This window comes from Chrysemys picta, chromosome 16 (genome assembly GCF_011386835.1).
Source record: "Chrysemys picta bellii isolate R12L10 chromosome 16, ASM1138683v2, whole genome shotgun sequence".
In the NCBI taxonomy this organism is placed as follows: Eukaryota; Metazoa; Chordata; order Testudines; family Emydidae; genus Chrysemys; species Chrysemys picta.
The window spans coordinates 21,172,049-21,199,758 of NC_088806.1; the positions used below are offsets into that span (position 1 = coordinate 21,172,049).

The window sequence follows — 27,710 nt, forward strand, 5'->3', positions numbered from 1 at the left end:
CTCACAAAACTATTCTTTTTATTTTGGGCTCTAGCTCTGTGAGTGTTCCCCACAAAGCACTGCTGCTGATCATCCTTATCTGCAGCACCTTTTGTCATTCCAGCCTGGGGACCCGATACACTTTAATCCCCACCTGTCCCAATCCCTGCACCACACAAACACAGCCAATGCAACTGACCCCTGCTGTCCCACATCAATCCCGCCTGTCGCACCCTTGACTCTCTCTCTCTGTTTCTCATGCAGCCTTGCTAATGCACTGTCACTATTGCTTACCCAGTAGCTCTCCGTTTACTTCAGTCCTGACCTGCAACACTCTGGACCTCATAGTCCTGGGCCTTGCTTGAGGAGAAATTGCCAGCCACGCTAGGTCAAGAGCTGATTGTTTTGGAGAATGAAAGACTAATCCCATCAAACTCATTTCATTTGGGAGTTACCCAGATTTGAACCCGGGATAGTGTAAATCACTTTTTGGGGGGAGCCGAGAGCCCCTCTCAGTTCTCAGGCACCCCTCTAAAATTAGCATTCTGAATCCTTCCTATTAGATGACGCTTATAGCTGCTCTTCGCATGTCCTCTGTGCAAAGTCCCATAAATTTTCCTTCTCTGAGTGGTGTTTAATGGAGAGCCATATTGCCCCTGCCGGGCATGGAGAAAAGTGTCTGTGATGGCCAATGTGCGTGTGTGTTTAGAAATTAAAGGGTGTCCATACCGGATGTTCATAGCAGAATTTGACCCAATGACCAGACCTTTTAAGAGCGTGACAGCTTCTCTATTTATTCCAGGCCAGTCTGAATTTTTCTCTCCTTCTCTCTCTTCTTCAGTTTGTCTCCTCCTCCCAGATGCAGAAACCTCTTGCCAAACTCTTATCTGACAAGGGCAAAAAGCTGTAAAGCATCCAGTCTGTGATAACTTTGGTTTTATTTAGTATATTATAAAAGAATTTATGTGTAGCTATTTTCCCCCGGTCTAAAGGGCATCTACCCGGCTTTAACTTTGCATTCTGGAACATTCCCCCGTCACACGTTCCATAGCCCATAAACGGGCCCCTGACTGTGCTCGGATAGTGAACCTCTGGGATCCTGCCCCCTCAATTTCTGTCACTCCTTCCAAACAAACAGTGGCACGGCTGAACCCCAGTGCAGTTCCTCCGGGGTTCCCCGCATTGTTCCAATAGGGCCTGTAAATGTACAAGACCATTTAGGCTTTTAAGATGACTGGGGCCACTTTTCATTGCAGGCTGGGCCGCTGCACAGTTTTACAGGGTCATAAAAGCCCTGACAGGAGTCATAAAAGCCTCCGATTGCACTGCACAAACCCCATGGAGTATATTTTAAGGACCCCTGAGTTTTCATTTTGCTGCTTTTATGGGGACTCATAAAAGCCACGATGAGCAAAGCCCCTGATTGGCTCCTCAGCACGAAGGTAGTTAAAATTACAGCCGTAGACAAATTGTTCCAGTCCGGATAAATCAGGGGTTGGCATGTGATGGGAAGGAGAAGCCTGGCTCTCTTTTGCATCCAAAACACTCCAGCACTCATGCGCACACGTACACAATGCTACCCAGCGCCACGCTGTGCCTCTCAGGATCCATCCCTGCCCCTTTCCACCAGGAAATACTACATCAGTGTTTTGCATGCGATATGAAAGAGGAGGGCTTCTCCCTTTTTCACCCCATATACATGCACACTCACTGTCTTGCACATATACACACACACTTTGCTGCTCAAGATTTCACTCACACACACACTCACACTCTCTCTCTCTCTCTCTCTCTCACACTCACACACACACACACACACACACACACACACCCCTTTCCACCAATCCCCCATGTGCTCCAACACACACGCAAGCCTGGGGGAGCTCCCTGCTATCAAGATGCTTCTTCCGCACGCTCTCCAAAAGTGCCAGCATCCATCCCTGAAACAGAGGCTGGCGCTTCCTAAGTGAGAGAGTAGCCATGAGTGGGAGGTGGGACCCAGCAAGTCTAGCAGGGTTGCGAAGTTGATATTACAGCGCAGAGTGTATGTGTGAGCAGAAGACTTCATTCAGGGCAGCTCACCTTAATAATTACTGGCTGGGACGGTCCATCAGAGCAAAGCTGGGGGCAGGGGATTGGCGGAAGCACCTGGCTCTGATGTCAGGAATCTCCGTAGCAGTTGGGGCAATGAACTGTAGGCTTGTACAACCTTTGCACTGGTTTCCCAGCTTGGAAACAGCTTGTCATGGCTTGGGAAAGGGAAAAAGAAAGCGAGAAAAAGGACGTGATCATAAAGGTTCTCTTTGCTGTGCAAAGATAAATGTATCTTATTTCTGTCTCGCTGTAGCTTTATATAGTAATTATATCAACTATAGCTGATCAAAGCATTTGTTAAAGAGAAAACTATCTCTCCTTTGCTTTTGTTACTGTTTGCAGCCAATTTGACAGGCTTTATATCTCTGACTACATTTTCTTTTATTTTCCACGCTTGATTTCTCTTTTTTTCTTCCTTCCCGCTTGTTGGCACCTGGCAAGTAGATGTATCTCTCCTTCCCCCTTTCTCCATCTGGCTTAATAAAAATGTTTTTTAAGCCATCCAGGGGACTGCGAGCTGTGAGTTATCAATCCACCTGTGTCTCTTGCTCTCTGCAGTCACAGCAGGTGGGAACCTGGGTAGCTCTAACCAGCAGACGCAGCTGGCCAGTGAAGCGGAAAAGTGAATGGGATAGTTCTGCGGAATATTCCACATGAAAGCTCTTAACTCTCCCCAAACGACCCCCCATTTTTATTCTGTGTTTTCTATTCTAGTTTGTTTCTTCAAATATTTATAGGAATGTAACCTTTCCCCTTCAAGCTCCTGTCCTGAGACAGTCACGTATTTGCTGTCCTTTGCGTTTGAAATGTATCCTAAAGGGCAGCCTTGCTTTTTTTCCAGGGTTCCCTTTCTCTTGGTTTTGCATATCTCTGTGATCTCATTTTAAAACGTCTCTTTCCTCCTTTGTCTATGCATCTTTATTTCTCTCTCTGTGTTATTGGCTTTATGGCCAAAGGCTTTAATTTATTTGCCATACAATGTCTCTTTCACTGCTGCTTTGGGGCTACAAATTGAATGGAAGATGCTACAATACTATAAATGCTTTACCCATCTGTTTGGCAGTGCACAACAGCTTAGGACAGGATGGAAAGAAGGATTCTGTATCCATTTGAAACCACTTGGGAGGATTTTAAAAGGTAGAATGTAATTACCTGCATGGGCATTTCACCAGGACTCAGGAATACCACATGACTCGCACAAAATGTGTGTCACAATCATAAGTGCCCATAAGTAGTCAGCACCCAGAGTAAGTTGGGAATATTTGGACAAATGGTCGTTTACTGAAAAATGCTGATTCATCTAAACCAAAACTATTCGTAAGACAGGATCAGGTTTGATGAATTTCCAGACGTGACAAAAGGTCGAGAAAAATGTTTTGAAATTGGCAAAACGAAACATCTCCACATTTTTGAAATGATTTTTTTTCTCTTTTTCTAGTTGTAAAGGACTTTTTGTTTTGAAATTTAAGCTAATCAGGCTGAAAAGTAGGAAAAGTCCAAATCGAAAACATTTCAGAATGATTGAAATGGATGTTTCAGTTGTCCCAAAATGGGCGAGTAGGGAGAATGGCATTTTGGTTCACAAATATTTTTGAGATTTTGATTTTTCACCTTGATTTGAGACAGCAAACATTTTGAACTCTCAAAAATATTAATGGGACGGGAAAACTGTTCCCTGCCCACTTCTAGTCAGCACGGTGGTTTTACATCTCAGTCAAATAATGTGAGCATTGTATCCCCAGGGTGTTGGTTTGTTACTGATTCAGTGGGAAGAGCACCTCCTGCTGAATGAAGAAGGGCCTGAATCTACACCTTGGAGCAGAATCCCGGACTCAAATACTGGAGCCATAGCTAAACTTCTTGGGCATGATTCTGATCTCACTGACACCAGTGTAAATCAGGAGTAATTCCACTATGTCAATGGAGCAACATCGTTGTACAGCCCCAGTAAGTGAGATCAGAATCGGATCCAATGGCCACCTTCCCAGTCGGTGTAAATTGGTACAGTACCATTGATTTCGATAGGATTGCCCTAATTTACACGAGATGAGAATCTGGATCGCTATCTCTATAATGGATCAGACCAAAATTCCCCAAAATATCATGAGAGAGTCCCTGCCCCATGGAGCTTACAAACTAAACAGACAAGACGGACAAACCATGGGGGAAAGTATTGTTGTCCCCATTTTACAGATGTGTAACAGAGGCACAGTGAGATGAAGTCACTTGCCCAAGGTCACCCAGGTACAGCCGGCAGTTGAACGCCGATCTACAGAGTCCAAGTCCAGTGCCTTAATCACAAAACCCTCGTTCCTCTCTAGACCCATATTTTCTCCCTCTTCTGTGATACCTAATGACACTAAAATCCCAACCCCTGATCTTCTCGTATCCCTCACATCCAACCTGTCTCCTCACAATTTGCCTCTTGGGCCCCTCTTCACCCCATGGCCCACCACCACCTCTGCTACTGAGCCCAATCGGATGCATTGTAGCCTACACACAACACATGGGTAGAGGCCGGCATGGGCCATAAGGAGCTGGGAAGCATTCCGTGATATTTTCCTATGAAAGGTGCTGCACAAAAGTACATTTTATTGTATCAGCGGGAACATCAATGGAAATACGTGGGATGACAGCAATTCAAACCCTGTGAAGATGAAACTTCTGTGGGTTGTTGTTTAGCTTCTGACTAGCTAAATGCAGGAGAATGAAAGGATGGCATGAGCGCTGCTCGCTGTCTTTTAAGGGGACTTACCAGAATTCTTCTGGATTCCATGGGGAGAAGCTTCAGGCACTAAAAAAAAAAAAAAGGCAGATTTGCAATTGCTGCTGTTCCTTGGCCTGTCTGGAAGAAACCAAGTGATGTCAGTGGGATGGTCTGGAGAGGTAGACCCTTTGATTCTCAGGATTGAGCAGAATCCCAGTGATGCCTGGTGTGATCTAATTGCTCCTTTACCCCCCAACATTTCTGCTGCCGACTCTCTTTGCTTATCTGCTGGGATCTCTGCTTCTTCTAGTCCTGCTTCCATCTCCCTCCACGAGCCAACCTATTAGGATCCCAAAAGGGATTAGACATTTGTATGGCTAATGAGACCATCCACTGCTAATGTAGAAGGGCTATAAAACTTTATGCATCAGGCTATAAGTCAATTACTCAGTGTCCGGGGTATTAGGAAGAAACTTCCTCTATGGGTAGGTTATTCCATGGTGCTCCACTGCAGGGTCTCTTGGACCTGCCTCTGAAGCAGCTGGTGCTGGCCACCATTGGAGACAGGATGCTGGACAATGGTTAGGCCGCTGGTGTGCCTTGTGTTGCTTTCCATGCTGACAAGTTTTGTTGGATTGATTCCTTGTGCTCCCAGCACCTGTTTGTTGCATCTATTTGTTGTCTCTCGTCTTAGATTGTGACCATCCTCAGGGCAAGAGACTGTGTGTTTTGTTGTGTGTTTGTACATCACCTAGCTCAATGGAGTCCCTGACTGGATACCTGACCTCTACTGCAATAGGACAAACTAACAATAATAAGGGATTAGGTAGACCGCTGGCATTTGGCATTGGTCCTAACTTGAAATGCAGCTAAAAACTATCAGTAGAACATATGCTCTTGGGTAGAAAGATTCAGAGACACCGGATTCATGGCTGCTGTGCCAACCTAATACTTACAGAGGCAATGCCACCAGGAATTGGGTGTAGCAGTGAGCAACAAACAAATATGTGAGCTCCTAATGAACTCGGTTCAAGCATCATCCCTCAGTGCACAGAGCAAGTGATGGAGGCCATCAAGGTGGCTTTTTTAAAATTCCTGATCACATCGCTCCTCTTCAATGCACGCTGCTGCTTTTATTTGTGCTCGTGTTTTTTTCTCTCCCCCCCCCCCCGCCACCCCCCCGCCGCCCCCTTCTCACTCATGGTTTCAGCTTTCCTTTCTCCAGAAGCATCAACCCCTTTGGATAATGCACCCTGACAGCTCCTGTAACCGGAGCTTTCACTGTCAATGTGCAAGGCTGTGTGAGAGCAGACAAAAATCCAACTTGCAATCCCTTTCATGGAATGAAAGCCAACCGCATCATGTAGGTAGGCATAACACCTGCATCGCTCAGCTCTCAATGGTGCAAAACCTCAAGAGGCAGAACACAGCCGTTGAAATTCATGCAAGATGGCTTGGCTGTTTGTTTTAGCTGGGGGAAAAATAGGAGGTGAGGGACACAGGGAGGATATTTTACAAAGAGAAAATTGGGCAGCCTCACAGGGCAACGGTGAGAATCAAGCCGTGTGACAGCACTAGTGTTCTCTCATTTCTCACCTTTTTATCCCAGGCTGTACAGACTTGGTTGGGTAGAGCAGTTGGCTTGAAAGCTAGATTATTTTGCAGCCACCAGCATTTATATCTGTGCAAGTAAAAGCCACGGGTGATCAGCTCTCGTGCTTTGCTTCAGGGCATCAGCTGAGCCAGCAGGTGGCAGGGAGGAATTCTTCCCCATGTTGTGCTGAACGAGGGGCCAGGTTCAGTCTCTCCCTCCCTCTGTGTCGCTAGATATTTGCTGCTGATCGGCTCCAGGATGGAACAATCCTGAGATCTGTGTGCATCGGTTGTTCCAAGACCGATTTAATGTAAACCACAGAGTAATTGGCCAGAGTTGCTCAAGCACAAAGGGATATGGATAAAAGAAGAATATTTCCAGAGCAGGCTGAGCCATGCTATAAGCCGTCATCAAATTCATTAATTTATATGATTCACCTTCAGCCTGGCCGACTACCCCCTCCACCGCACACTGACTCAACACGGATCCTGGGGCCACTGGCAAAACTCACCGCCACATCTATAGGAACAGGATTTGGCCCCGAAAGTTGCATTCCTTCCCTCTGTGTGCGTAGAGACTGTATGGAAGGGAAGGTCAGGTTAGACGTGCGTTGAAGGTGGAATTTGCCCCCCTCCCAACTCCCAGCGCTGATTTCTACTTTGCTGAATTCGCATAGTTTCTGGAAAGATTAAAGCTGCGTTTTAAAGTCCCTCTTGTTGTTGTTACTTTTCTCTTACCCCCCGATCCCTCCCCCCGCCTTCATCTCCTGGCGCGGCAATCACTCCCCGCTTTTCATCAGGCTCTTCGCTTTCAGCACAGAGAGGTTTCTTTGTGTTATCAAAGCCCCTGGAGCGTCTTCCGTTTTTAATTAAGAGTGAATGAAGGTAGCAATGTGTTTTATAACTGGAGAGAATCCACCAGCAGGATGCCAGGGCAGGACAACAGGAGCCTGAAAGGAGCTCGCGTCGGCCCCAAATCACCAGCATAGGGAAGATGTCCTGCAGATCCCGTCACCTGCTGTTTTAGCTGTCCGTTCCCACAGCCAGCTGGGAAGTTTCCATGCTAACTCAGAATGTCCTGGCTTCTGCTACATTGTCACATCCTGCAGGGTATTTTAACATTGGGGGGTAGGGGTGTACAGGTGTGTGAATACACACACGTGCAATATATATGTGTATGAGCTAGATTGTGTCCCACACTCATGGGGAGGAGAAGGGCTTTGCAGAAATCTTGGGCTGCTTCCCAGGAAATATTCTGTCTGGTCCCTGGCCAGAACCCGGCCAGCCTGATCCCCCTTCTATGGTTGGACTCATACAGCCCTTCTGGCTGGTGCATGGACCCTGTATACAGTAATTCAAGGGCAGGGTTAATCCTGTGATATATGGATTCCCATGGGATCAGGCCCATCCTAACTGATCTCTTTGTCAGAAGTGCGTTCTTACAGGCAGAAACATATATATATATATATACATTTCTTTTTATGCTTTATAATTTCATATAGTGTTTCAGGAGACTATAATATGGTTTGATTTTCATGCATTAGACACACAAACTACCATCTGTAATGCTTTGCAGTCCCTGACATAAATTCCATTACGCCGTTTATTAAAAACTCTCTTCATCACCCTGAACAGTAGCAGCTTGATATTCCACTGCACCTACGCCTGACATTGACAGAGCTACCCCTGTTTACACCAGGCTCTTTCGACCTTGAGCCCTTTGAGACCGAAAGTGTCTTTTTGTTTTATATTTGTACAGCCCCTAGCACAGTGGGGTCCTGATTCATGGCTAGGCAGGGACTGCTGCTGTCCAAATGATAACCAGTGATAATAAAAGAGCATCACTTTATCAAATCCACTCCTCCACGGGCTGCACAGCCGTGAAATGTGCCACTTTTATAATGCTGTTCAATAAAAGTAGTAATGCCTAGCTCTTCTATAACACTGTTCCTCAGTAGATCTCAAAGCACTTTGCAAAGGAGGTTGGTATCATTATCCTCATTTTACAGATGGGGAAACTGAGGCACGGAGCAGGTGCAGAAACTTGCCCAAGGTCACCCAGCTGGCCACCGATAGAGCCAGGAATAGAGCTTACGTCTGCTGAGTTGCAGTCCAATACTCTATCCACTGGGCTGCACTGCCTCCCACATAGGGGAGAACGTTTCACAAATATGTCGTTAGGTATTTTTGTTGTATTTCTCCCCCTCTGCCCCCCAAAAGTCAAAAATTCCAGTCAGTTCTTTCATCGTCTCACCACCTGGCAGGAGAATTCCTGCCCTCACCAGTAAAGAGGTGTCCGAATCTATGGGCCTTGTGAATGAGACGTATTGCATTTCAGCAATGGGTCCAGTTTGGGAACGCTGATCCAGTTGTTCTGTCTCTATGAAAGTACAAGCGCTGCAGGGAAAATGGTATAATCTGTCTGTCTCATTATTATGTATTACAGCAGTGCTTAGGACCCTCCCACCCCCGTCTTTTTGCTCTGTGTTTGTCCAGCACCTTGCACAATGGGGTTCTGAGCTATGACTGGGGCTCCTAGGTGATACAGTAATATAAATAATAATAGACCAGAACCCCGTTGTGCTAGGAGCTGTACAGGCAACACAAGAAGACAGGCCCTTCCCCGAAAGGTTTACAGTCAAATGTATTTACAGCAAAGCATTCCAGTGGGGATTCCAGGACTGGATCTAGGCCACATGATGATATTAGTTCATTGCAGTGCTGAGGGCCCTGGGATTGATGGAGCAGTTCATTCCCAGTCAGAAGTCAGGGAGGTGAGGCTTTATGACTGGGTTGTGACTGGTTTGTGTGTTTTCTCCAAGCTGAAGTAATCCAGATGGTAGGAGCCTCTGGCTTCCGACTAGGCTGGTCTGCGTGAGTAGTCAGCACGCTCCCCCGATCCATTATGTGTTTAACTTTGCACATATGGGTAGTCTCACTGGGGTTATTCGTGCTGTGCTGTGTCTGGGCCATCCTGCTCAGCACCCCCTAGCGTTGAGCTCTTACTCGGTTGAGGGACGATCAATAAGTGCTCCCATCGGGCAGCCATGTTTCCAACGAATCTAAGCACAACCTCTAGGTGTTCAGAAGGCCTCTATCGCCATAGTACCGAAGGGCCAACAAACTTAGCCACCGCTTCTCCTTCTCAGCTCCCTCCGAAGCTGTCTGTTTCCATGGGAATGGGGTTGGAAGTGAGTGACAGCAATCAACAGAGTTGTTAGGGCCTCTTGTAAATTTCAGCGACTGCTGGCTGATGGTGACGGGCGCCCCATTTTGTCTCCGGATGGCTGTCAGTGCTTGAGTTCTCTCTGATACTCCTACTGATCCAAAGCCACATCCCAGTTGGTTGGGCTGGTCAGACTCGTTCACTGGGTGTGCAGCGTCCCGCCCTCCGTGGAGATTCTGCCTCTGCAGCTGCTTTACAACGACAGCAAATTTTGAAAATTTCTCATCCCGGCTCCTTCTGAAATCTGCCTTTACATGCGCCCGGAATCAATCCGAAATGCCAGTGCACAATAAGTCAAACTCTGCTCTCAGTCATATCCGTGCCAATCCCTCTGAAGTCAAGTGCAAACAAGAGCAGAATTTGGATGGATAGACACTCCACACCCCATGGCTTAATACAGTCAGCCAGGTTTCACACGGTCCTGCTCCCTGTCACTTCCAGCAGTGCAAATGGGTGCGACATGCTTCCATTCTGCCTGGGTAGCTCATGATTGTGTTGCTGTAAGGGGGAAATGTTCAAAGGTACAAATGGTAAGTGAGGCGCCTAACTCCCGTTGGCTTTCAGTGGTGCCCAAGGGCCTTGTGTGCCTGTGAAATTCTCCCCCAACATGATGTGCAAGGCCGTGGAGTGTCAGGCCCCATGTGCCCCAGTTGCTGATCAGAGAAGACTCAAATGGGGGTCCCATCTCACTATAATAAATGTCTACACACACACACACAACAACTGAATTGTGGGGGAAAGAAAGGATGTTGAATAGAAGTGTGTGTGTGTGTGTGTGTGTGTGTGTGTGTAGAGAAAGTGAAGAAGAGGAAATGGAGGGGATAACCCCTATAGCATGTTGTCATCGAGAAACTAGCGAGAAACCAAAGTAAGTATCAAAATCCTCTCCAATTGTGCCTGTGGCTCACTATTTCTTTGGGGGTTTCTTTGGAGTGAATCGAGCGGCTCTATAGCCCCTTTCATCTGGAGATCTGGCTGTGCTTTGCACAAATTAACTATTTAACTCCACCCACTGCCACTTTGCCCTCATGAGTACAGGCATTATCCCTGGGGAAACTGAGGCATGGAGAAATTAAGCCGCTTACCCAAGGCCACTCAGCGAGTCATTGGCAGTGCTGGCAACTTGCATCCCATGCGGTAACCCTTAGAACCATTCCCTGGACATGGATAACCTTTCCTGCCTTTGCGGCTTATTCCTTGTTTTTCTTACTTGTAATCTCCCGTCCTTCTGTGCTGGGTCACAGCCTCCTTGTCTTAGTCTCTAGCTGCAGTCTGTTAACCTCAGCTCCACCTGCAGTACCCATCTGTCCATCCCCACGCCCTGAAGGGATCTGACCTCCTTGCTCTAATACCGCCAGCGCGGAGCTGGCCCTGGCTGAGAACGCACGGGCAGACCCTGCTGTGGCATCTGCTCTCCATCTCTGAGTGCCTGTTTCAGCTTTGGCAGGGCAGTGAAGGCTCATCACATACAGCCCGCGCCCTGCCATAGGCAATATCGTGGGCTCTGGGCAAGTGCATTTGTGGATCTTTTTCAGATTTCCAAAGCCGCTATTCGAGGGCTGTTAAGAACTTGGGCTGGCGATAATTGGATTTGTAAGACAGTGTAACATGTGATAAAGCGCTCCTGTTGGACAGGATCCCAGATTTCTTCTATCATTCCTATTAATGTGATAAATGTTGCTGTCGCCTCTGATAGGGCCACATTGGATAATAAGATTGGAATCAGCTTTGATTTCTTCAGCTCAGTTCTGTCTCACAGCTCAGCAGGACCTGTTGGGCAGCGTCCTGGGGAGAGTGCGTGTTTGAGGGAGAGTGGGCTATACACCTCCACGAGACACCTCTTTGGCAAATTTCCAGGGTCACCAGCTCCCCCTACTGGTGCCCTGACCCCTGCTGAGAACGCCAGCGCCCAGAAGAAGGCAGAGGAGGAGACAGCACCCTGCTATTGCTGACGGCGGCCTGTGAGAAAGTGGGAGCGGGGGGTTCTGTGCGTCACGTGATGAAACCTCTCTTAATTAAAGCTGAAAGCAAACAAATAAGAGCCAGTCCAAGTGCAGCTGTGAAACACAAGCCCAATTTGGAACTGAGCAGCTGTGAAATTGGACCTCTCAGCCACAGCTGGGGCCGGGAGAGGAGACTGTGGGGTGCAGAGGGAAATACATGGGTGGGAGACAGCCGTTATTAATTATTTCATTATTAGTATTATTGTGGGGCCTAAGACACTGGTCATGGACCCGGACCCCATTTGGCTAGGTGCTGTACAAACACAGAACAAAAAGATGGTCATAGGATGTGTCTATCTCCCTCCCCCTCTCTCCTTTTGTATCTCGCGGTTCCCTTAATTTGCCGCTCCTTTCAGCCTGTCAAATAGCACCCATCTCTGAGCTTTCCTCTAGCCACCCAGCCCCATTGCCGTCCCTGTGGGGGATCCAGAAAGCAGGGTGCAGGATTTGCCCGTTGCACCGTGATATTCTTGGGGTATTAAAGATGAAAGCTGGAGCTCACTGAGCCATTGTTTGCCACATAAGCAAACAGAGATCTCTGAAGTCCTCTTGGAACTTCGGTGTTCAGCCAACCCCCTCTGGTTGTGGTAGCTTCTAGGATGCGAGCGCAGCTATTCATTGACAGAGAAGGCCACAGCCCAAGCCCCAGAATAAAATCCGTTCACCCCATGTCCATAGAGCAGAGCACGATGGGTCCCAGCAAGTCCTGGAAATTATGGTCACTCAGCCTTGATGTAAAGACAAGGCAGGCTATTTTCTAAACCACATGTTGCTAGAGGCTCTTGCTTCTGCCTCTTAAAGGTGCAAAATCTTAGTCATTTGGGAATAGGGTCTTTAAAAAAAAAACAGCTTATTCAGTGGCACCCCAATAGTCGTCGGCTCTGCATCCTGCCGCAGCACGGCTTTGGTAGGACACCGTGGAGTAGGGTGTTACCAGCCCTTGCTGGTGATTCCATAGGGGACACCCTCCTCTCTAAGTCAGTGCTCAGCTAATCCTCCCTTTTCCTCCGTGGATGACCTCACTGCTGGAGGCGCCACCGTGGAGAATAAACGGAAACCCAACCCGTGGCTCCCTTGTGCTCATTAAAGATCCCACGGGGCTTTCAGCAGGAATACAGGTGTCCTGGCAAAGGAAGTTCCGTCCTGCATCTTTGTTATTCTCCTTGCAATTGGGTTGGCTTCACTCCTGGTCTCAAACTGGCATGAAGACCTGCGGTGGGGTTTTTTCAGCCATTGTCTGGTGTCACCGTGAAGCTGGCTGCTCCTTGGGGACAGGCAGCGGTGAGTCACCTCTACCGCCAGCCTGCGCAATCAAGTTAGGAAAGTTTGCGAGCCGTGCGAATGAAAGGCACTGTATCAAGGCGGGGAGGTTATTGCTATTATCTTCATCAACATTATCATCATTAGGCACCCTTAGTTACCATGCAGCTGTTGGTTTCACTTGAGGGCAGAGAATAGCATGCGGTGCTCAGAAAGCCAGGCAAGGCACCCCTGTCCCGCTGAGTCCCAGTTTTGTAAATGTTATTTCTATTCTTCATTGACTTCCCGGAGTGTCCTTTCCAATAGCTTTGATTGCCTGCCTGTTTCATTTTGGGAAGCGGGATGTTTCATGTTCTTCGCTGATTGCTGTGATGGACATAAAAGAGGGGAACCCCGCAGACACCAACCCAGTGTATTTAAAGAACAAAAAAGACCCCACACTAGCTGCGCCGTCCGCAGCTCGGAAGTTGCTCGCTCGCATGCTTTAGCTGGAGAGAAAGGAGCCCAGGGGAATGAGCAGAGATCTAAAATCACAGTCAACTGTTTGCTCCAGTCTCTTGGGGGGGTGGGGGGGTGGACACAAGTCATGTCTTGTACCTCGGTTTGATTGAGCTCTAAAAGAGGCCCAGCTAATCTCGCAAAGGCTACAAGGAAGATCTATTAGTGGGAACTGTGATCCACCAAAATTCCCTCATTGGCAGCACTGCGGCCTACCCAGCCCAGCACACCACACCCTCACATCATGCCAGAAGGTAAGAGTGGGGAGAGGGCTCTTACCTCTTGTTGGCCCTGATTAGATTGGTCTATGGAAGCGACTTCTGTCATTGACTGCCAATGCTCAAACATGAGCTTCAGTCTTCCAGGGATGGAAGTTCTGTGCCAAGGAGACCTGGCCATCATCTAGACACAGAGCCCTATTTTAGGGCCACATTCTGCTCCGGCTTCCCCTCTGTAGGGCTCCAGCCCTTGTGAAGCGCTTTAAGCACGTGAGTGGTACCGTTGATGTCAACTTCCAATCCTGGAATTCTTGACATCCTTGGCAGTACTAAGCCAAGTGCTGGAGAAAGGCCTGGGGCTCTTATCCCTTCAGGGCTGTATCTCTCTGTTGTGCATTCTGTGCTCATTCCTCATTTCATCCCATATGCTCCTCAGATGCACACTGCAAGAACAAGAGATCCCAGAGCAGAACCATTGTCCTAAAAGCATCCTCCTCCCCGTGCCACCCGGCTTCATAACCAATGAGTCTGTCCTCACAGCCAGATGTTGCCACAGCTTTGACATGATATGTTTAATGGAAATTCTGCTGAGTGCAATCAGTGTCAGACAAGCAGAGTTCTGCTACCCCACTTGCCTAGGAGATAACATCAATAGAGAGTAGGACACTATCACAGGGTAACGATTTCCAGCTGCTAGATAAATGCCAAGCAAAGCCGAGACCTTTATTTTCAAAGCAGGAGACATTGATCCTGTGACAATATTCCTCAGTCCCAGTGACTTTGATTCTCTTCATCCCAAATGATAAGGAGAGATAAATGCAATAGATTTCTGGTGTAACCAGAGGGACAGTTGCTCCTTGTGCTGTTATAGCAGATGCTGCTTCCTGATTGGTGCAGAGAACTGGATCTTTCTGATCTTAGACCAATTAGGAGCCCTTTTCTTTACAAATAAAAAAGTTTCTGTGTGGTTGAAGTTTAATTTTTGTCACCAAATAAGGTTCTGAAATTGATCCTTGGACCTGCGATATCTTTGGGAGTTTTTATTACGTTTAAGTAGCTTTGGAGTCCATTTTCTTATAAATGCAAAATGTTTGTCTTATTGCGAGATTGGATGTAATTTCTCAAGAAGGCAGAAGTGGCCAGTGTAAAACCTGGGAAGCGTTATAAGCTTCAAAGACTATTTTAAACAATATGTCAGACAAGAAGGAACGTTGGAGGCAGGGGTGAAAGTAACTTAGAGGACTTACTGGTACGCCGGAGTCCTGAGCGGGGGCATGGCCTCAACCGGAAGAGGCGGGGCCTTTTAAGATTTAAAGGCCCTGGGGCTCCGGCTGTGGCTGGGAGCCCCAGGGCCTTTAAATCACCCCAGAGCTACCAGCCGCAGAGGCAGCTGGGAGTCCTGGGGCTACGGGGCGATTTAAAGGGCCCAGGGCTCTGGCCACCGTGGAGCTCTGGGTCCTTTAAATCACCATGGGAGCCCTATTGCCGCTACTCCGTAGCGATAGGGCTCGGGTGGGGATTTAAAGGGCCCAGAGCTCCGGTCACTGCGGGGAGCCCCAGGCCCTTTAAATCCTCACCCAAGTCCAGCTGCAGGAGCCCCAGGGCTCCGGCAGTGATTTAAAGGGCCAGCGTCTCCAGCCGCTGCGGGGAGCCCCGGGCCCTTTAAAGCACCGCTGGAGAAGCCGGTCCAGTCTGGCACGGGATACTGGCTCTTGCCGGTACCCCGGACTGGACCGGCTTACTTTCACCTCTGGTTGGAGGCAATACGTGTGAAGTGGATTTCCTGGGAAATCTCTAAGGGCAGGTGAATGCAATTCCCTTCCCGCACCACACCCAGCCTCTGGTGATGCAAAGCCCAGCATTTTGAAGCTATGCCCTGAGGAGAGGGTGATTGTCTGCTGATCATCTATTCCCAGAAACCCAAGATCAAAGGCCCAAACTGTATAAAAGAGTGATTCGTGGATCCATGATTGCTCTTGTTCTGAGCAAAAGTGAGACCACCCCATGGTGAGGTCTGAAGGACTAAATCCTACCTGAGCCCGAGATTGGAGTTGGGAGGTGATCTCTGATAAGCCCCCTTTAGCATGCAGGTTCTTTTGTTGTTTTAATAGGCTTTCTCTGTAATGTTTTCACTTCAAGAATAAATGTGCTTGCTTAGAAAGGGCTGAGAGGTAATTTTTCACTGTGGGCAATCATGCTGTTGATAGCCTCTGAGAAGAAAGTAAAGCAGGCCTGCTTAGGCAGTCTGATTCACTGGGGAACTCACTGTGTGAGGCAGGGAACTGTGCAGCCTGGAAAACCCCTGGTCAGGAGAGAGAGAGATGTGGGTCTCTGCCCAAGAGAGGTGATGGCTGGGGAGCCTAGAGTGGGTGCTTTTGCTGGCGCATGGAGGGGGAATATAGGTATAATTGTCCTGAACTGTGATGCTGGTCTCAAATTAGATAGACCGACCGACCAATTAATCACCAGTTGTCCCTCCCAACAAAATAAATGTGCTCAACTCTGGAATTCAGCACCAGCACTGGTCTGCTAAACCCAGTTTGTTGATTTCAGGGTGCACTGCAGAGCCAGCTTTGTCTCTGGTAGTAGGCTGAGTGGGTGGTGGTCATTGCATTGAAGGGTTATTATTGGTTTGGGAGGCTGGGCAGGACAATAATGTGGCCATCGGGCCGACTGTCTTTTTTATTTTTAATGGATTTGTGCATGAGCTTTTTGCCACCCTCGATGCAGTCTCCAGATTTCCCACCCTCTGCCCCAAGGGAGACCTGAGCCATCCCCTTGCTTGGGCAACACACCGTTCTGTCTTGTGAGTTGTGCCAAAGAGAGCAGGGTCACCTTTCTGCCTGATCCTCCATGTAAGATGAGGAAGGGATGGTCCAATGGTTAGCTCACTTAGGCTAGGACTTGGGAGACGTGGGTTTAAGTCCCTGTTTCCCCACAGACATCGTCTTATGACCGTGGGGCAGTCACTTCCTCTCTCTGTGCCTCAGTTTTCCCTCTGAATGTTGGGGATAGTAGCACTGTCCTGCCTCACAGGGGTGTTGTGGGAATAAATACATTAAAGATATCAACGGTCAGATAAATACTTCAGCTAGAAAGACATAAGTGCAATTAACTAAGGCCTTGGCTACACTTACCGGCAAGTTCGACGGCTGGAAATCGAACTTCTGGGTTCGACTTATCGCGTCTAGTCTGGACGCGATAAGTCGAACCCGGAAGTGCTCGCCGTCGACTGCGGTACTCCAGCTCGCCGAGAGGAGTACCGCGGAGTCGACGGGGGAGCCTGCCTGCCGAGTGTGGACCAAGGTAAGTTTCAACTAATTCGAAATAAGGTACTTCGAACTTCAGCTACGTTATTCACGTAGCTGAAGTTGCGTACCTTAGTTCGAATTAGGGGGGGTAGTGTAGACCAAGCCTAACAAGCAGACAGCAATTGCCGTGTAACTGCAGTGTGAAGCAAGGAGACACTTAATATGGCAGTGAAACACAGCCACAGAGCATTTGTGCCCTGTGATGTTACGTGTTACCAAGCAGCCTCCCGCTGGCAAATTTTCTTAAATTAAATCTAGATGAAAACCACGAGGGTCGTGCTGAATGACCCTTAGGAGTTGGCAGATAATAACCCTTTTATGCTGCACTTCCCTTTGCCAAGGCAAAGCTTCTGTTCCTTTAATAACCATCAAGGGCCTTGGTGGTAGAGGGGGGCTCTCTTTGTTTCTGCTTTTTGCTTTTCCGGGAGCTAGGGATCTGTAGTAAAATGCCCCTTTTTATCACCTAAGGAATAGTGCTGGATTGCATCCTCTTTTCAGCGGCTTCACGCCTGGAGCCTTCGATCTAGACTTTTGTAGTGTCTGCAGCTGATTGCTGCAACTCACCTGTGTTCCAGCCCCACTGCTAAGACCCTCCGTGGATTGGAGAACATTCACAAGGGCTGCAGGCAGATTACTCTCACACACCGTCACACTCCTACTTAAGTCATTACTTGCATTGGCTTCTGCTTGCCCGGTGCATTGACTTTAACGTTGTGCTTTACAAGGTTTTAAACGCCTCGCGAGTGCTTATAATGCCTTGATCATTTGGAGCACGTGTGCTGCCTTTTCCATGGTGCATTCATTAAACACAAGCCTTTTGGCGGTTCCGTGGCTTAAGTCTTCTGCGGTCTAGTGCTATTTTAATTTTGCCCATGGGCATAAGAACACCCTTTCAGTTAGCCCTTTAGATGCCGTGTTGAAGTCTATTATTTTTATTATTATTGTTTATTACACGAGTTTTTAATCTGGAGAGAAGTGATATTTATAATTTACCCCATACAGCCTGGTAATTTACATTTGGGTAAAGCTCTCAGAGATGTCTTGGACATGAAATGTATTATATAAATAAAGACACGTCTTGGGGGAGAAATAAAGCTTCCCCCAGCTTTCATGGGAATATGTGAAGTTATTAGGTAATTCAAAGGCCCCTTGACACAAGGGAGATGGGGGAGGGGGCTCGGTGGATTGGCAATAGGAGGCTAGTGCCTTCCGCAGCTAGGTCGCAGGTTCAAACCCACTCTAGGTTTGTAGATTTTAACACTTTTCAATCCGAAGGTGGCTCATAATTGCATTTATGGTCGGAGCTCATTCATAGGAGACACTAAAAGATGACGCACTTACCAAGGTCTTTGGCTGTGTTTATAGAAAGGCCAAGGCTTACATGGGCCATGGAGGTTACAGTACTGTCGAGGTGGTACCACTGGCTCAAGGCTGTGGGGTACTGTTGGGGAAGTTGGCATTGTTGTTGCCATTGTGGTACCTGGTCTGTGGCTGGCAGGGCCTCATTCTCCAAGTCTTTCAGGCTGGCATCTTTCGCTGAACACACATTAAAAAGAAGGGGGGAAGCGTTAATATCATGAAACCTACATTTGCTGTGGATTGCACGCTTTAGGCGAGGAAGAGCCCTGCTCGGGATGACTTTCTCATCGTGCAGATGGTTTACGGGCACCAGTGCAATGTAATTGGCGAGTTATTAGATGGTTATTTTGCTGCCATATGAAAAGTGATACCCAGTGTTCTGCTTCTGTGTACTCCGTACTGAAGCACAACGGGAAAACCTCTTTAACCCTCTGTGCCCTCCTGTTCTGCGCTAAATACGGCATTAGAAAAGGGTAAGCTGAAATTGCTTGGAGTCGATGTGCTGATTAGTCCTAGCTGCTGTCCAGGGCCTATAGAGTGACCCCATCATACAGTCCAATAGCAGCCACTGGGGCAGTGGAAACTGGCCCTTGTTCGGTAGGAGAGATGCAACATTTTGTAGCCCTGATCCATGTCAGCTGAGTCCAGGGGCCAGGTACTAAAGGTGAGTCCATCACTAGGTACCTGGACATAGCCTGTGACCATGAGCCTCTCAGCCTGGGTCAACAAACTCAGGCTAGAGGGTCCGGTGCTCTAAAATAGCTGGGTAGACAGTCCTTTGAAGTTACTGCTTGGGCAAAGCTGTGTCTACACACCTATTTCTGGAGCAGCAGTGCGAGCTGCCACAGGCTGTGTAGATGTACTCACCCGAACTCCTGGATGTCAAATGAAGTGTCTATTTATTCTCTTACTTCTCAGCGGTCTTAGGAAGTCTCCAGGGAAAGGGGAGGCCAAAGGACAGGTGTTTTGAAAAGAACAACACGCAGTGGTCAAGCCAGCTGGTGGTGTAATGATACCCCTGGTTAGGTCAGCTCCAGTGATTGAACTCTGGGACCTCTGCATCTCCAAGTATGAGTCTCTACTTTTGAGCCAAAGGATCCCACAATTGTTAGCTTGCATGGCCTCTCAAAGTGACTTTTCTCTCTTCTACTCCAAGTCCAAACCATGTGGTAACTCAAGATGGGCTTGAATACACATCCTGCATCCAAACACCATAAGCCTTTGGGGAAGTCCTAATCCAGAACTGAACTTTATGGGTAGGCCATGTCTTTTTAACGGACTGAACCTAACTGTCTCTATCTGAGCCCCTATGGACTTTGATGCTTGGCCCCATCTATGGTTCCAACAATCCCTAGATTCCTAGACCGGAAGGGACCACTGTGATCACCTAGGCCATGTCTACACTATGGACTAAATTGGCACTGCTGCAATCAATGCGGCAGAGTTGATTTAGCGGGTCTGGTGAAGACTCGCTAAATCAACAGAAGAGCGCTCGCCCATCAATGTCTGTACTCCACCGCCCCAAGAGGCGGAAGCTATTTCAATGGGAGAGCATCTCCCGTAGACACCGCTGTAAGTCAATCTAAGTTATGTCGACCTCAGTTACGTAACTGACGTAACTGAACTAGCATAACATAGATCAACTTACCTCATTAGTGTAGACCAGCCCCTAGTCTGACCTTCTGTATAGTCCAGGCCAGAGGAATTCCTTTTTGAACTAGAACAGATCTTTTAGAAAAGATCTGCTCTTGATCCTGTTGAATCAAGAAGTAAAACTCTACTTTGTGACCAACTTAGTGAGCAGAGGGATGGTAGGTAAGACCATCAAAGTACCTAATTTAAGGTTAGTGATGATCACTATGATCAGTCTAAAGAACCTGGCAATGGTGATTCAAAGAGTGATTTTCTTTCCACTAAGTCACTATTGAATCCATGGCCCAGCATGGCGTGAGGGGATCCTGTAATAACAATATACTGTAGTATATAACAATATACTGTAATAACAGTAATAACAATATACTGACCACTGGTGGTCACTAAAGACTCATGTCACTTGTCACCAGGGTGGAGGTATTAAACCTGCTGCCCAGGCCAGTTCTAACTCTTTTAGGGGCTAATTCTGCTCTTTTCCACTGCCGTAAACCCTTAGTTAGTCCATCAAGCTTAGTAGTGTTGTTCCAGATTTCAGCGGTGTAACTGAAAGCAGAATTTGGCCCTGAATTAAGTTTTCCCTTTTTAAATTCCCCTGCTTTTTCAATAGAAAGCGGCGTTCTTCACTTCCCGCCCTAGTACCGTGCACTGTTAAACAACTGCTGCGATTCTGCACAGAGGCTGCTGCATGTTTGTAGTGGATAAAGCGATCCCTCTGTATAGCTTGAGTATAATTGTTCGCCATGCGTGATGAAATCCTGGCTGCCCTGGGGATGAAAGGAGCTATAGAAATGAGGAAATTATTTAGAAGAAAATCGTCCCCCAGGTCTCCCCAAGGACAGCCCGACCAGGTTGGGATCAGGTACCTAGACAGAAACATTTAACCTAGCAACTTTACTTCTCTATAGACATGTTCTGCATCCACTATGGTGGCCTCTGAGATCAGTCAGATACTGCGATCAACCAATACACCAAACAGGCACCAGCACTGCCCATCACTGTGGGCTATACGGTGCCTTTAGGCACAGGCCAGAGTATGGGGCTGTGTGCAAGCTGCATCTAGCTCCAGGATTCATTGTAACATGGCGGCACATGGGACTCCTCTGAGTTCCAATTCCTCCCTTTCCCCTCTCTTGCTCTGAAGGGGCAGGAGCGGCAGGGCCGGCTCCAGGGTTTTTGCCGCCCCAAGCGGCGGGGAAAAAAAAAAAAAAAGCCGAGATCGTGATCAGCGGATCAGCGGCACTTCGGTGGCAGCTCCACCGCGCCGCTTTCTTCTTCGGCGGCAGGTTCTTCCCTCCGAGAGGGACCAAGGGACTCGCCGCCAAATTGCCGCAGAAGAGCCCGACGTGCCGCCTTGTCCCCTTGGCCGCCCCACCTTGCTGAGCTGGTGCCTGGAGCCGGCCCTGAGGAGCGGGCTGGTAATATTTGTTGCTATTTTACCCCAGCAGTAAAATCCTCCTCCTCCCTCTGTCCTTGTGGTTCAGCTACATTAGCCAGTGAGACAGGGAAAGGGGGAAGCGTCCAGCAGGCTCAATGACTCTGTCTGGCCAGTAAAGCTCCGCCCATTCTTCGCCCACCTGCTCTGGGGAGGAGCTAAGCGAAGGAGTATCCCCCACTTACTTCTACACGCCTGGACCCAATGCCCAGGCAGGCTGTGTAGGGATATCAGAAGGGTGTCTCTGGTTCTCTTGTGTGGGCATCTCATCCATGCCACAATCTAGCCCTCAGTAAGCCTCCACGTATGGGACCCCAGTTCTAGTGCTGGTTCAGATTTTTCCATTGAAAAAAAATGTTGTTTGATGGAGAATGGCTTTTTGGTATTTTTTTTTAAAAAACAAAACAAAACAACCAACTTGGGAAAAAATTTCCTGTGAAAACAGCACGGAGGGGTGGCGGGGGGATACAGGGGGATCAAAAATCAAAATGTTTTATTGGAAATCTTGGGGGGAAAAGTTTTGTTTAAAAGGCAATGAAAAAGAATTAACATTTTCCCACCAGCTGTACCCCAATTCAAACAACATGCTTAGGACAACCTTTTGTTTTGGACCAAGAGAGCCAGTAAACTTGGGTATAGAGCTGGGTAAAATTTTTCATCTGAAACTTTTTTGCACAAAAAAGTACAGATTCAGTGACAATTTAACATGTAGCAAATTCACATTGGGTTCAGCAAGTTGTTTGATTTGTTTTCCAAATAAAACATTCTCAAATAATCAAAACATTTTGTTCAAAATGACCTTTTTTTTAATTTGAAACCACTTTTTGTTTCATAATTTCTACTGGCTTACAGATGATTGAAACTGAAACAAAATATTTTGATTTTGTCAACATGGAATCCTTCATCTGATGTGAAACACAACCAAAAAAGCCTTTTGATTTGTTGAAATTTTCTAACATTTTCATTTTTGTTCCAACTGGAAGCAATTTTATTTTTCCAACTAAAAAATCTGTTATTTGCCCAGCTCTATATGAGAACCAATTTCTGCACCCAGTGATCCGTCTGTTGGTTTGGGGAAATCTTTTTGTGTATCATCCATCTATTGTCTGTATAAAACACCTTCATACCTTGCTGATCAATCAACTGATTTCTTTCTTTCTTTCTTTCTTTCTTTCTTTCTTTCTTTCTTTCTTTCTTTCTTTCTTTCTTTCTTTCTTTCTTTCTTTCAACTGCTCTAATTATAATGTAGCTCTTATGTAACTAACATGTGCAGGTAATATTGTGATTATATAGAGAGAGCCATATGGCCCTGTGCAGTCACTTTCAATGCTGTTAAATCACTGAAGCGGATAAACTTCATGTCCGTGCACAAAGTAATTGCACAAAACTAATTTGTGTTTGCAAACAGAACTGAAATTAGGTATGTAAATAAGCAAAGCTGCAGACTAAATATTATAGTGGGGATGAGGGGAGGGGGCACGGGACGTGGAAAGTGGAAACAACTTCATAACTGCAAAGTACAATCAGTGTACGAGATAGAAATGGTAAGTGTTTATAATGTGCAGATAGCTAATGCTGTGAACAACTGTTAAAATGTTTCAAGCTATAAATCTTGCGCGTCTCTCTCTCTCTCCCGTGCTGTTTCTAGCTGGAACACCATTTCTGTCATTCAAGATGTATGTCTATTTTTAATGTCATGTTTTTGAGGGGACAGACAGGGTTTAACCCCTGTCATTAGTTTTTAGATTGTGTTCCACTTAAAATAAATACACTGTAGAACATGTTCTAGCTTGGTATGAAGCAGTGTGAATAATTAACGCTGAAATATGCATGGAATAGAGCAGTGCAAATAATTGATTTCTCAGTTGGTTGGACAATCTGAAAAATAAAATAAAAACATTTTGGATCACTCCAAAATTGGGTTTTTTTTTTAACATTTTTAAGTGAACTGAATATTTTGAGTCAAATGAAATGTTTTGTTGAACATTTTGTTTCATTTTTGAGTTCTAATTTTTTCAAAATGAAATTGAAGCAAATTCAAAACCAAAAAGTCTTTTTGAATTGAAACATCAAACTCTTCCATTTCGGAAATGGTGAAATAGAACATTTCATTTTTTTCAGAATTTTTTTCAGTGGGAGGGTTTCAACCAGATATAATTTGCTGAACGTGACACAAACTTACAATATGTTTTGGTCGACTCAAATATGCATTTTTCGGTTAAAAGAAATCAGAAAAGTTTCATCTTGTGAAACCCAAGCATGTTTTTGGTGCATTGTTCTTAGACTGGGACAGTGACCCATCCTTCATGCCCAATCAGGTACGGAGAGGGTTTGAGGCACACCGTTACTTCCCTGCTTCCGCTCCGCAGGGTCAGAGCACTCTCCGTGTGGGGAGTGGGTGCAGCTTCTGCAGTGTGATCTGTTACAGGGAATGGCATTTTTGATGTTTCATTTCTAGGATGTATGGTCTGCTGTCATCTCTCAGTGATGTACACTGCATCAGCTATAGAGCTGGTGTGTTGTTGTTTTTTATTTATACTGAGGAAGCATCTACGAGCCCCAGACATGGACCTCCATTGTGCTAGGTGCTGTACAAACACACAACAAAAAGTTGATGCGTGCTCCAAGGAGCTTACCATGTAAGGCACATCCCAAACCTCCCTGGAGCAGAGGGTGGACAGTCAAACAGATGGTAAATCTCTTGAGTTGCAGTTTGCTTCCTGGTCTGCTTCTGGAGCAGCATAACAATGGAGGATGACTATGAGTCGACAATGTGACGTGGCGGTGAAAAAAGCCAATGCGGTCTTGGGATGCATTAGGCGAGGTATATCTAGTAGGGATAAGGAGGTGCTGCTTCCGTTGTATAAGGCGCTGGTGAGACCTCATTTGGAGTACTGTGTGCAGTTCTGGTCTCCCATGTTTAAAAAAGATGAACTCAAATTGGAACGGGTGCAGAGAAGGGCCACTAGGATGATCAGAGGAATGGAAAACCTGTCGTATGAAAGGAGACTAGAGGAGCTCGGGTTGTTTAGTCTGACAAAACGAAGGCTGAGGGGGGATATGATTGCTCTCTTTAAATATATCAGAGGGATAAATACAAGGGAGGGAGAGGAATTATTCCAGCTTAGTACTAATGTGAACACGAGAACAAATGGATATAAACTGGCCGTGGGGAAGTTTAGGCTTGAAATTAGACGAAGGTTTCTGACCGTCAGAGGGGTGAAATATTGGAACGGCCTTCCGAGGGAAACGGTGGGGGCGAGGGACCTGTCTGGTTTTAAGATTAAGTTAGATAAGTTTATGGAGGGAATGGTTTAATGGTAAAACATATTAGCTGAGGAATACCGAGCAATGGCAGGTAAATAGTATAATGGTTAACAAGGGTCAGGCTGGAGACTCTTGCCTACATGCTCGGGGTCTTACTGATCGCCATATTTGGGGTTGGGAAGGAATTTTCCTCCAGGGTAGATTGGCTGAGGCCCTGGAGGTTTTTCGCCTTCCTCCGCAGCATGGGGCAGAGAGCGCTAGCAGGAGGGTTCTCTGCCAATTGAAGTCACTAAAACACAGGATTTGGGGACTTCATCAGCAGAGTCAAGGGAAGGGTAGGGACGGTTTTGTGGCCTGCAGCATGCAGGGGGGTCAGACCAGATGATCATAATGGTCCCTTCTGACCTTAAAGTCTATGAGTCTATGAGAACAATGGGCTAACCTTTGTGCAGGGCTCCTGGCCAAGCCATGATGGAGGCCATCATTTGTTGGTTTAATTTAGTGTTGCCATGCTAAGGTCACAACTCAGCAAAGCGCTTAAGCACGTGTGCAATTGATGTTGATTTCAGAGGGGCTTCTGGAGGAGTAAGGATGGCATATAATATTAACGAAGAGCTGTGCATGTAATCACGGGAGCAGTAATAAAACCCAGAGGAGCTGATATTCAGGTCAGTTAATGTTGTCTCCCACCAAAACCAATGTGTGGGCTCACGCTGCTGGATGTACAGTGAATACTTATATGAGGGTTAGAAGGGACCTCAGGAGGTCATCTAGTCTAACCCCTTGCTCAAAGCTGGACCAATCCCCAGACAGATTTTTGCCCCAGATCCCTAAATGGCCCCCTCAAGGATTGAGCTCACAACCCTGGGTTTAGCAGGCCAATGCTCAAACCCCTGAGCTATCTCTCCTCGCTTAACTGCCAGGCTTTGGTGATTACCTGAGCTATTGCAGAATAAAGTTATAGGCCATTGTAACGAGGCCAGTGCATAATCAGTGAAGGGTGTCAATGGCATGAATGCATCAGAGAACATAGATGAGCGTACATATGTGCGACCTAATGATTATACCAGGCGAATAGGTGCCAGGACTCTTGGGTCCTATTCACAACTGTGCTACTGCCTGGCAGTGTGACCCTGGGAAAGTCTCAGCCTCTTTTTACCCCACCTCTAAAATTAGCATCATATTTGTCTCCCTCTGATGGGTGTTTGCAGGTAAAATACTTTGAGATTCCCAGATGGAAAAGTGTGGTTCAAGTGCAATTTTTTTTATTGTTTTTTATTACTTCGGACTTTTCTCAGCACAAAGGTGGTGGATCTCAATCTGTGTTAGAAAAACCAGAGGTTAAAAAAAGAAAAGAGGGGAAAAAACCAGAACGATAGTTTACCCGATGGAAAGGGGTAAGACGGCTCAGAGATGAGACTCTGCTTTCAATATGGTGCAATACGACAGTGTAAAATAGACACATCAATTGATTAAATAAATACTATATAGAAATAGATGTGGGCCCTATAGCCAGGCATTACTGCTCTTTGTTTCTTTCCCAGCTTGTACTTCAGAGCAGGAATACAAGTGTGAGTCCAGCACACCCTTTTGGTCTCTGCAATGTGTTATCTCTGTAAATTCTGCCTCCATCTGGATGGTAGTGTTTTGCCATAAGTAGTGCACGTGATTTGACTACAGGTTCTACAGTTTTTTTCTTATTTGGACAAGCAAACAGCCCTATAGAACGCCTGCCCTCTTAGCTTGCTGGGTCACGGGTGTGTCCTTACCTTAATGCAAAAATGCAGAGCTCTGTTCTTTTCTGTAAATAGGATGTGATTCTGTAGCATTGCAATAATATATATATATATATATATATATATATGTACACACACACACACACACACACACACACACACTATCACCAGCACCACACACGCTGCTCTGTGTGTACTGTTGGTCTTTCCGAGCTTCTGCAGCGTGATCTGTTACAGGGAATGACCCATTTGATGTTTCATTTCCAGGATGTATGGTTTGCTGTCATCTCTCAGTCTCCTGTCCCTTCTGTACTGGATTGGCGTGGGAGGGAAGTTAATAGCAATGTCTGTGATGGCAATGCCAAGGGAGGTTTTTCTGATCCCTCTGACCCACCTTGCTGGAAGTTCTCTTCCGGTAGGTGAGTGAGAACATGCATGAGGGTATGCATGTGTTTGCTTACAAACGTGTGTGCACGTTTGGATGGGGTGTGCATGGGTGTCCTACGTGGGTGAGTGTGGCTTTCATGTGGGAGAATGTGGTTTGTGTGTGTGCACACACAACATGCCTGGGAACCACATGGCATTCTAACCAGCAGCAGCAGTGAGAGAAATTGGCAGAGAGGGGCCTGTCTGGTTTCACATCCACCTTTGAGATGGCTTCTCGGCCCTTCACCTCCGTCACTTTGACCAGGTCCACCCAGAGGATTCAGGGGGCCTGGGGCAAAGCGATTTCGGGGGTCCCTTCCATAAAAAAAAATTACAATACTATACAATACTATATTCTCGTGGAGGCCCCTGCAGGGCCCGGGGCAAATTGCCCCACTTGCTACCCCCACAGGCGGCCCTGGGAAAAATAAACCTTCCGCATCTCGGCACAAACCCAGTTTTGAGAAAACTTCTTTACAAGGTATCACTGGTTCTCAGCATCAGCTAGTGCTAAAAGGCACTAAAGCTCATTAAAAGGGTTGGACAATTATTTTCCGTCAAAACTTTTTTTGGATCGAAAACTAGGGTTTTTTAAAAAGCAGAAAAAAATCACGGACAATGGCTGCTTTCCTTCAAAATTTGTTGTGATTTTTTTAATTGAAAAGCTGAAATTAGTCTGCCAAAACCTGAATATGGTTTGGGGTTTCAGAAGTGTGGGGCCAAATATTTGCTGCTTGCTGTGTGTGATTGTTTAAAGAAACAATAAAACAATTCTGCTTAAAAAAAATCCAAAACTTTTGAACCACCTCAGCTTGTGACCAAATGCCTGAGCCCATCCAGTCAGAGATTTTCCCAGGTTTCTGATACTCTGCTGGCTTCCTTGACTCATATCTGTCTCCAGAACTTTGGGTTCATTTAGGTTAGAACATAAGAACGGCCGTACTGGGT

The 27,710-nt window shown here is 46.8% G+C and overlaps 1 protein-coding gene and 1 long non-coding RNA gene across 28 annotated transcripts in view; one reads left to right on the forward strand and one right to left on the reverse strand.

Moving 5' to 3' along the window:
• Positions 1-27,710, forward strand: part of NTM (neurotrimin) — a 678,721-nt gene that overhangs the window by 436,714 nt on the left and 214,297 nt on the right. The window lies entirely within an intron of this gene.
• On the reverse strand, positions 578-7,103 carry LOC103305823 (uncharacterized). The gene is made up of 4 exons (XR_508251.4): positions 6,886-7,103; positions 4,829-4,867; positions 2,062-2,228; positions 578-866 (listed from the first exon to the last, which is right to left on the reverse strand). It is a non-coding gene; the product is annotated as an uncharacterized LOC103305823 (long non-coding RNA).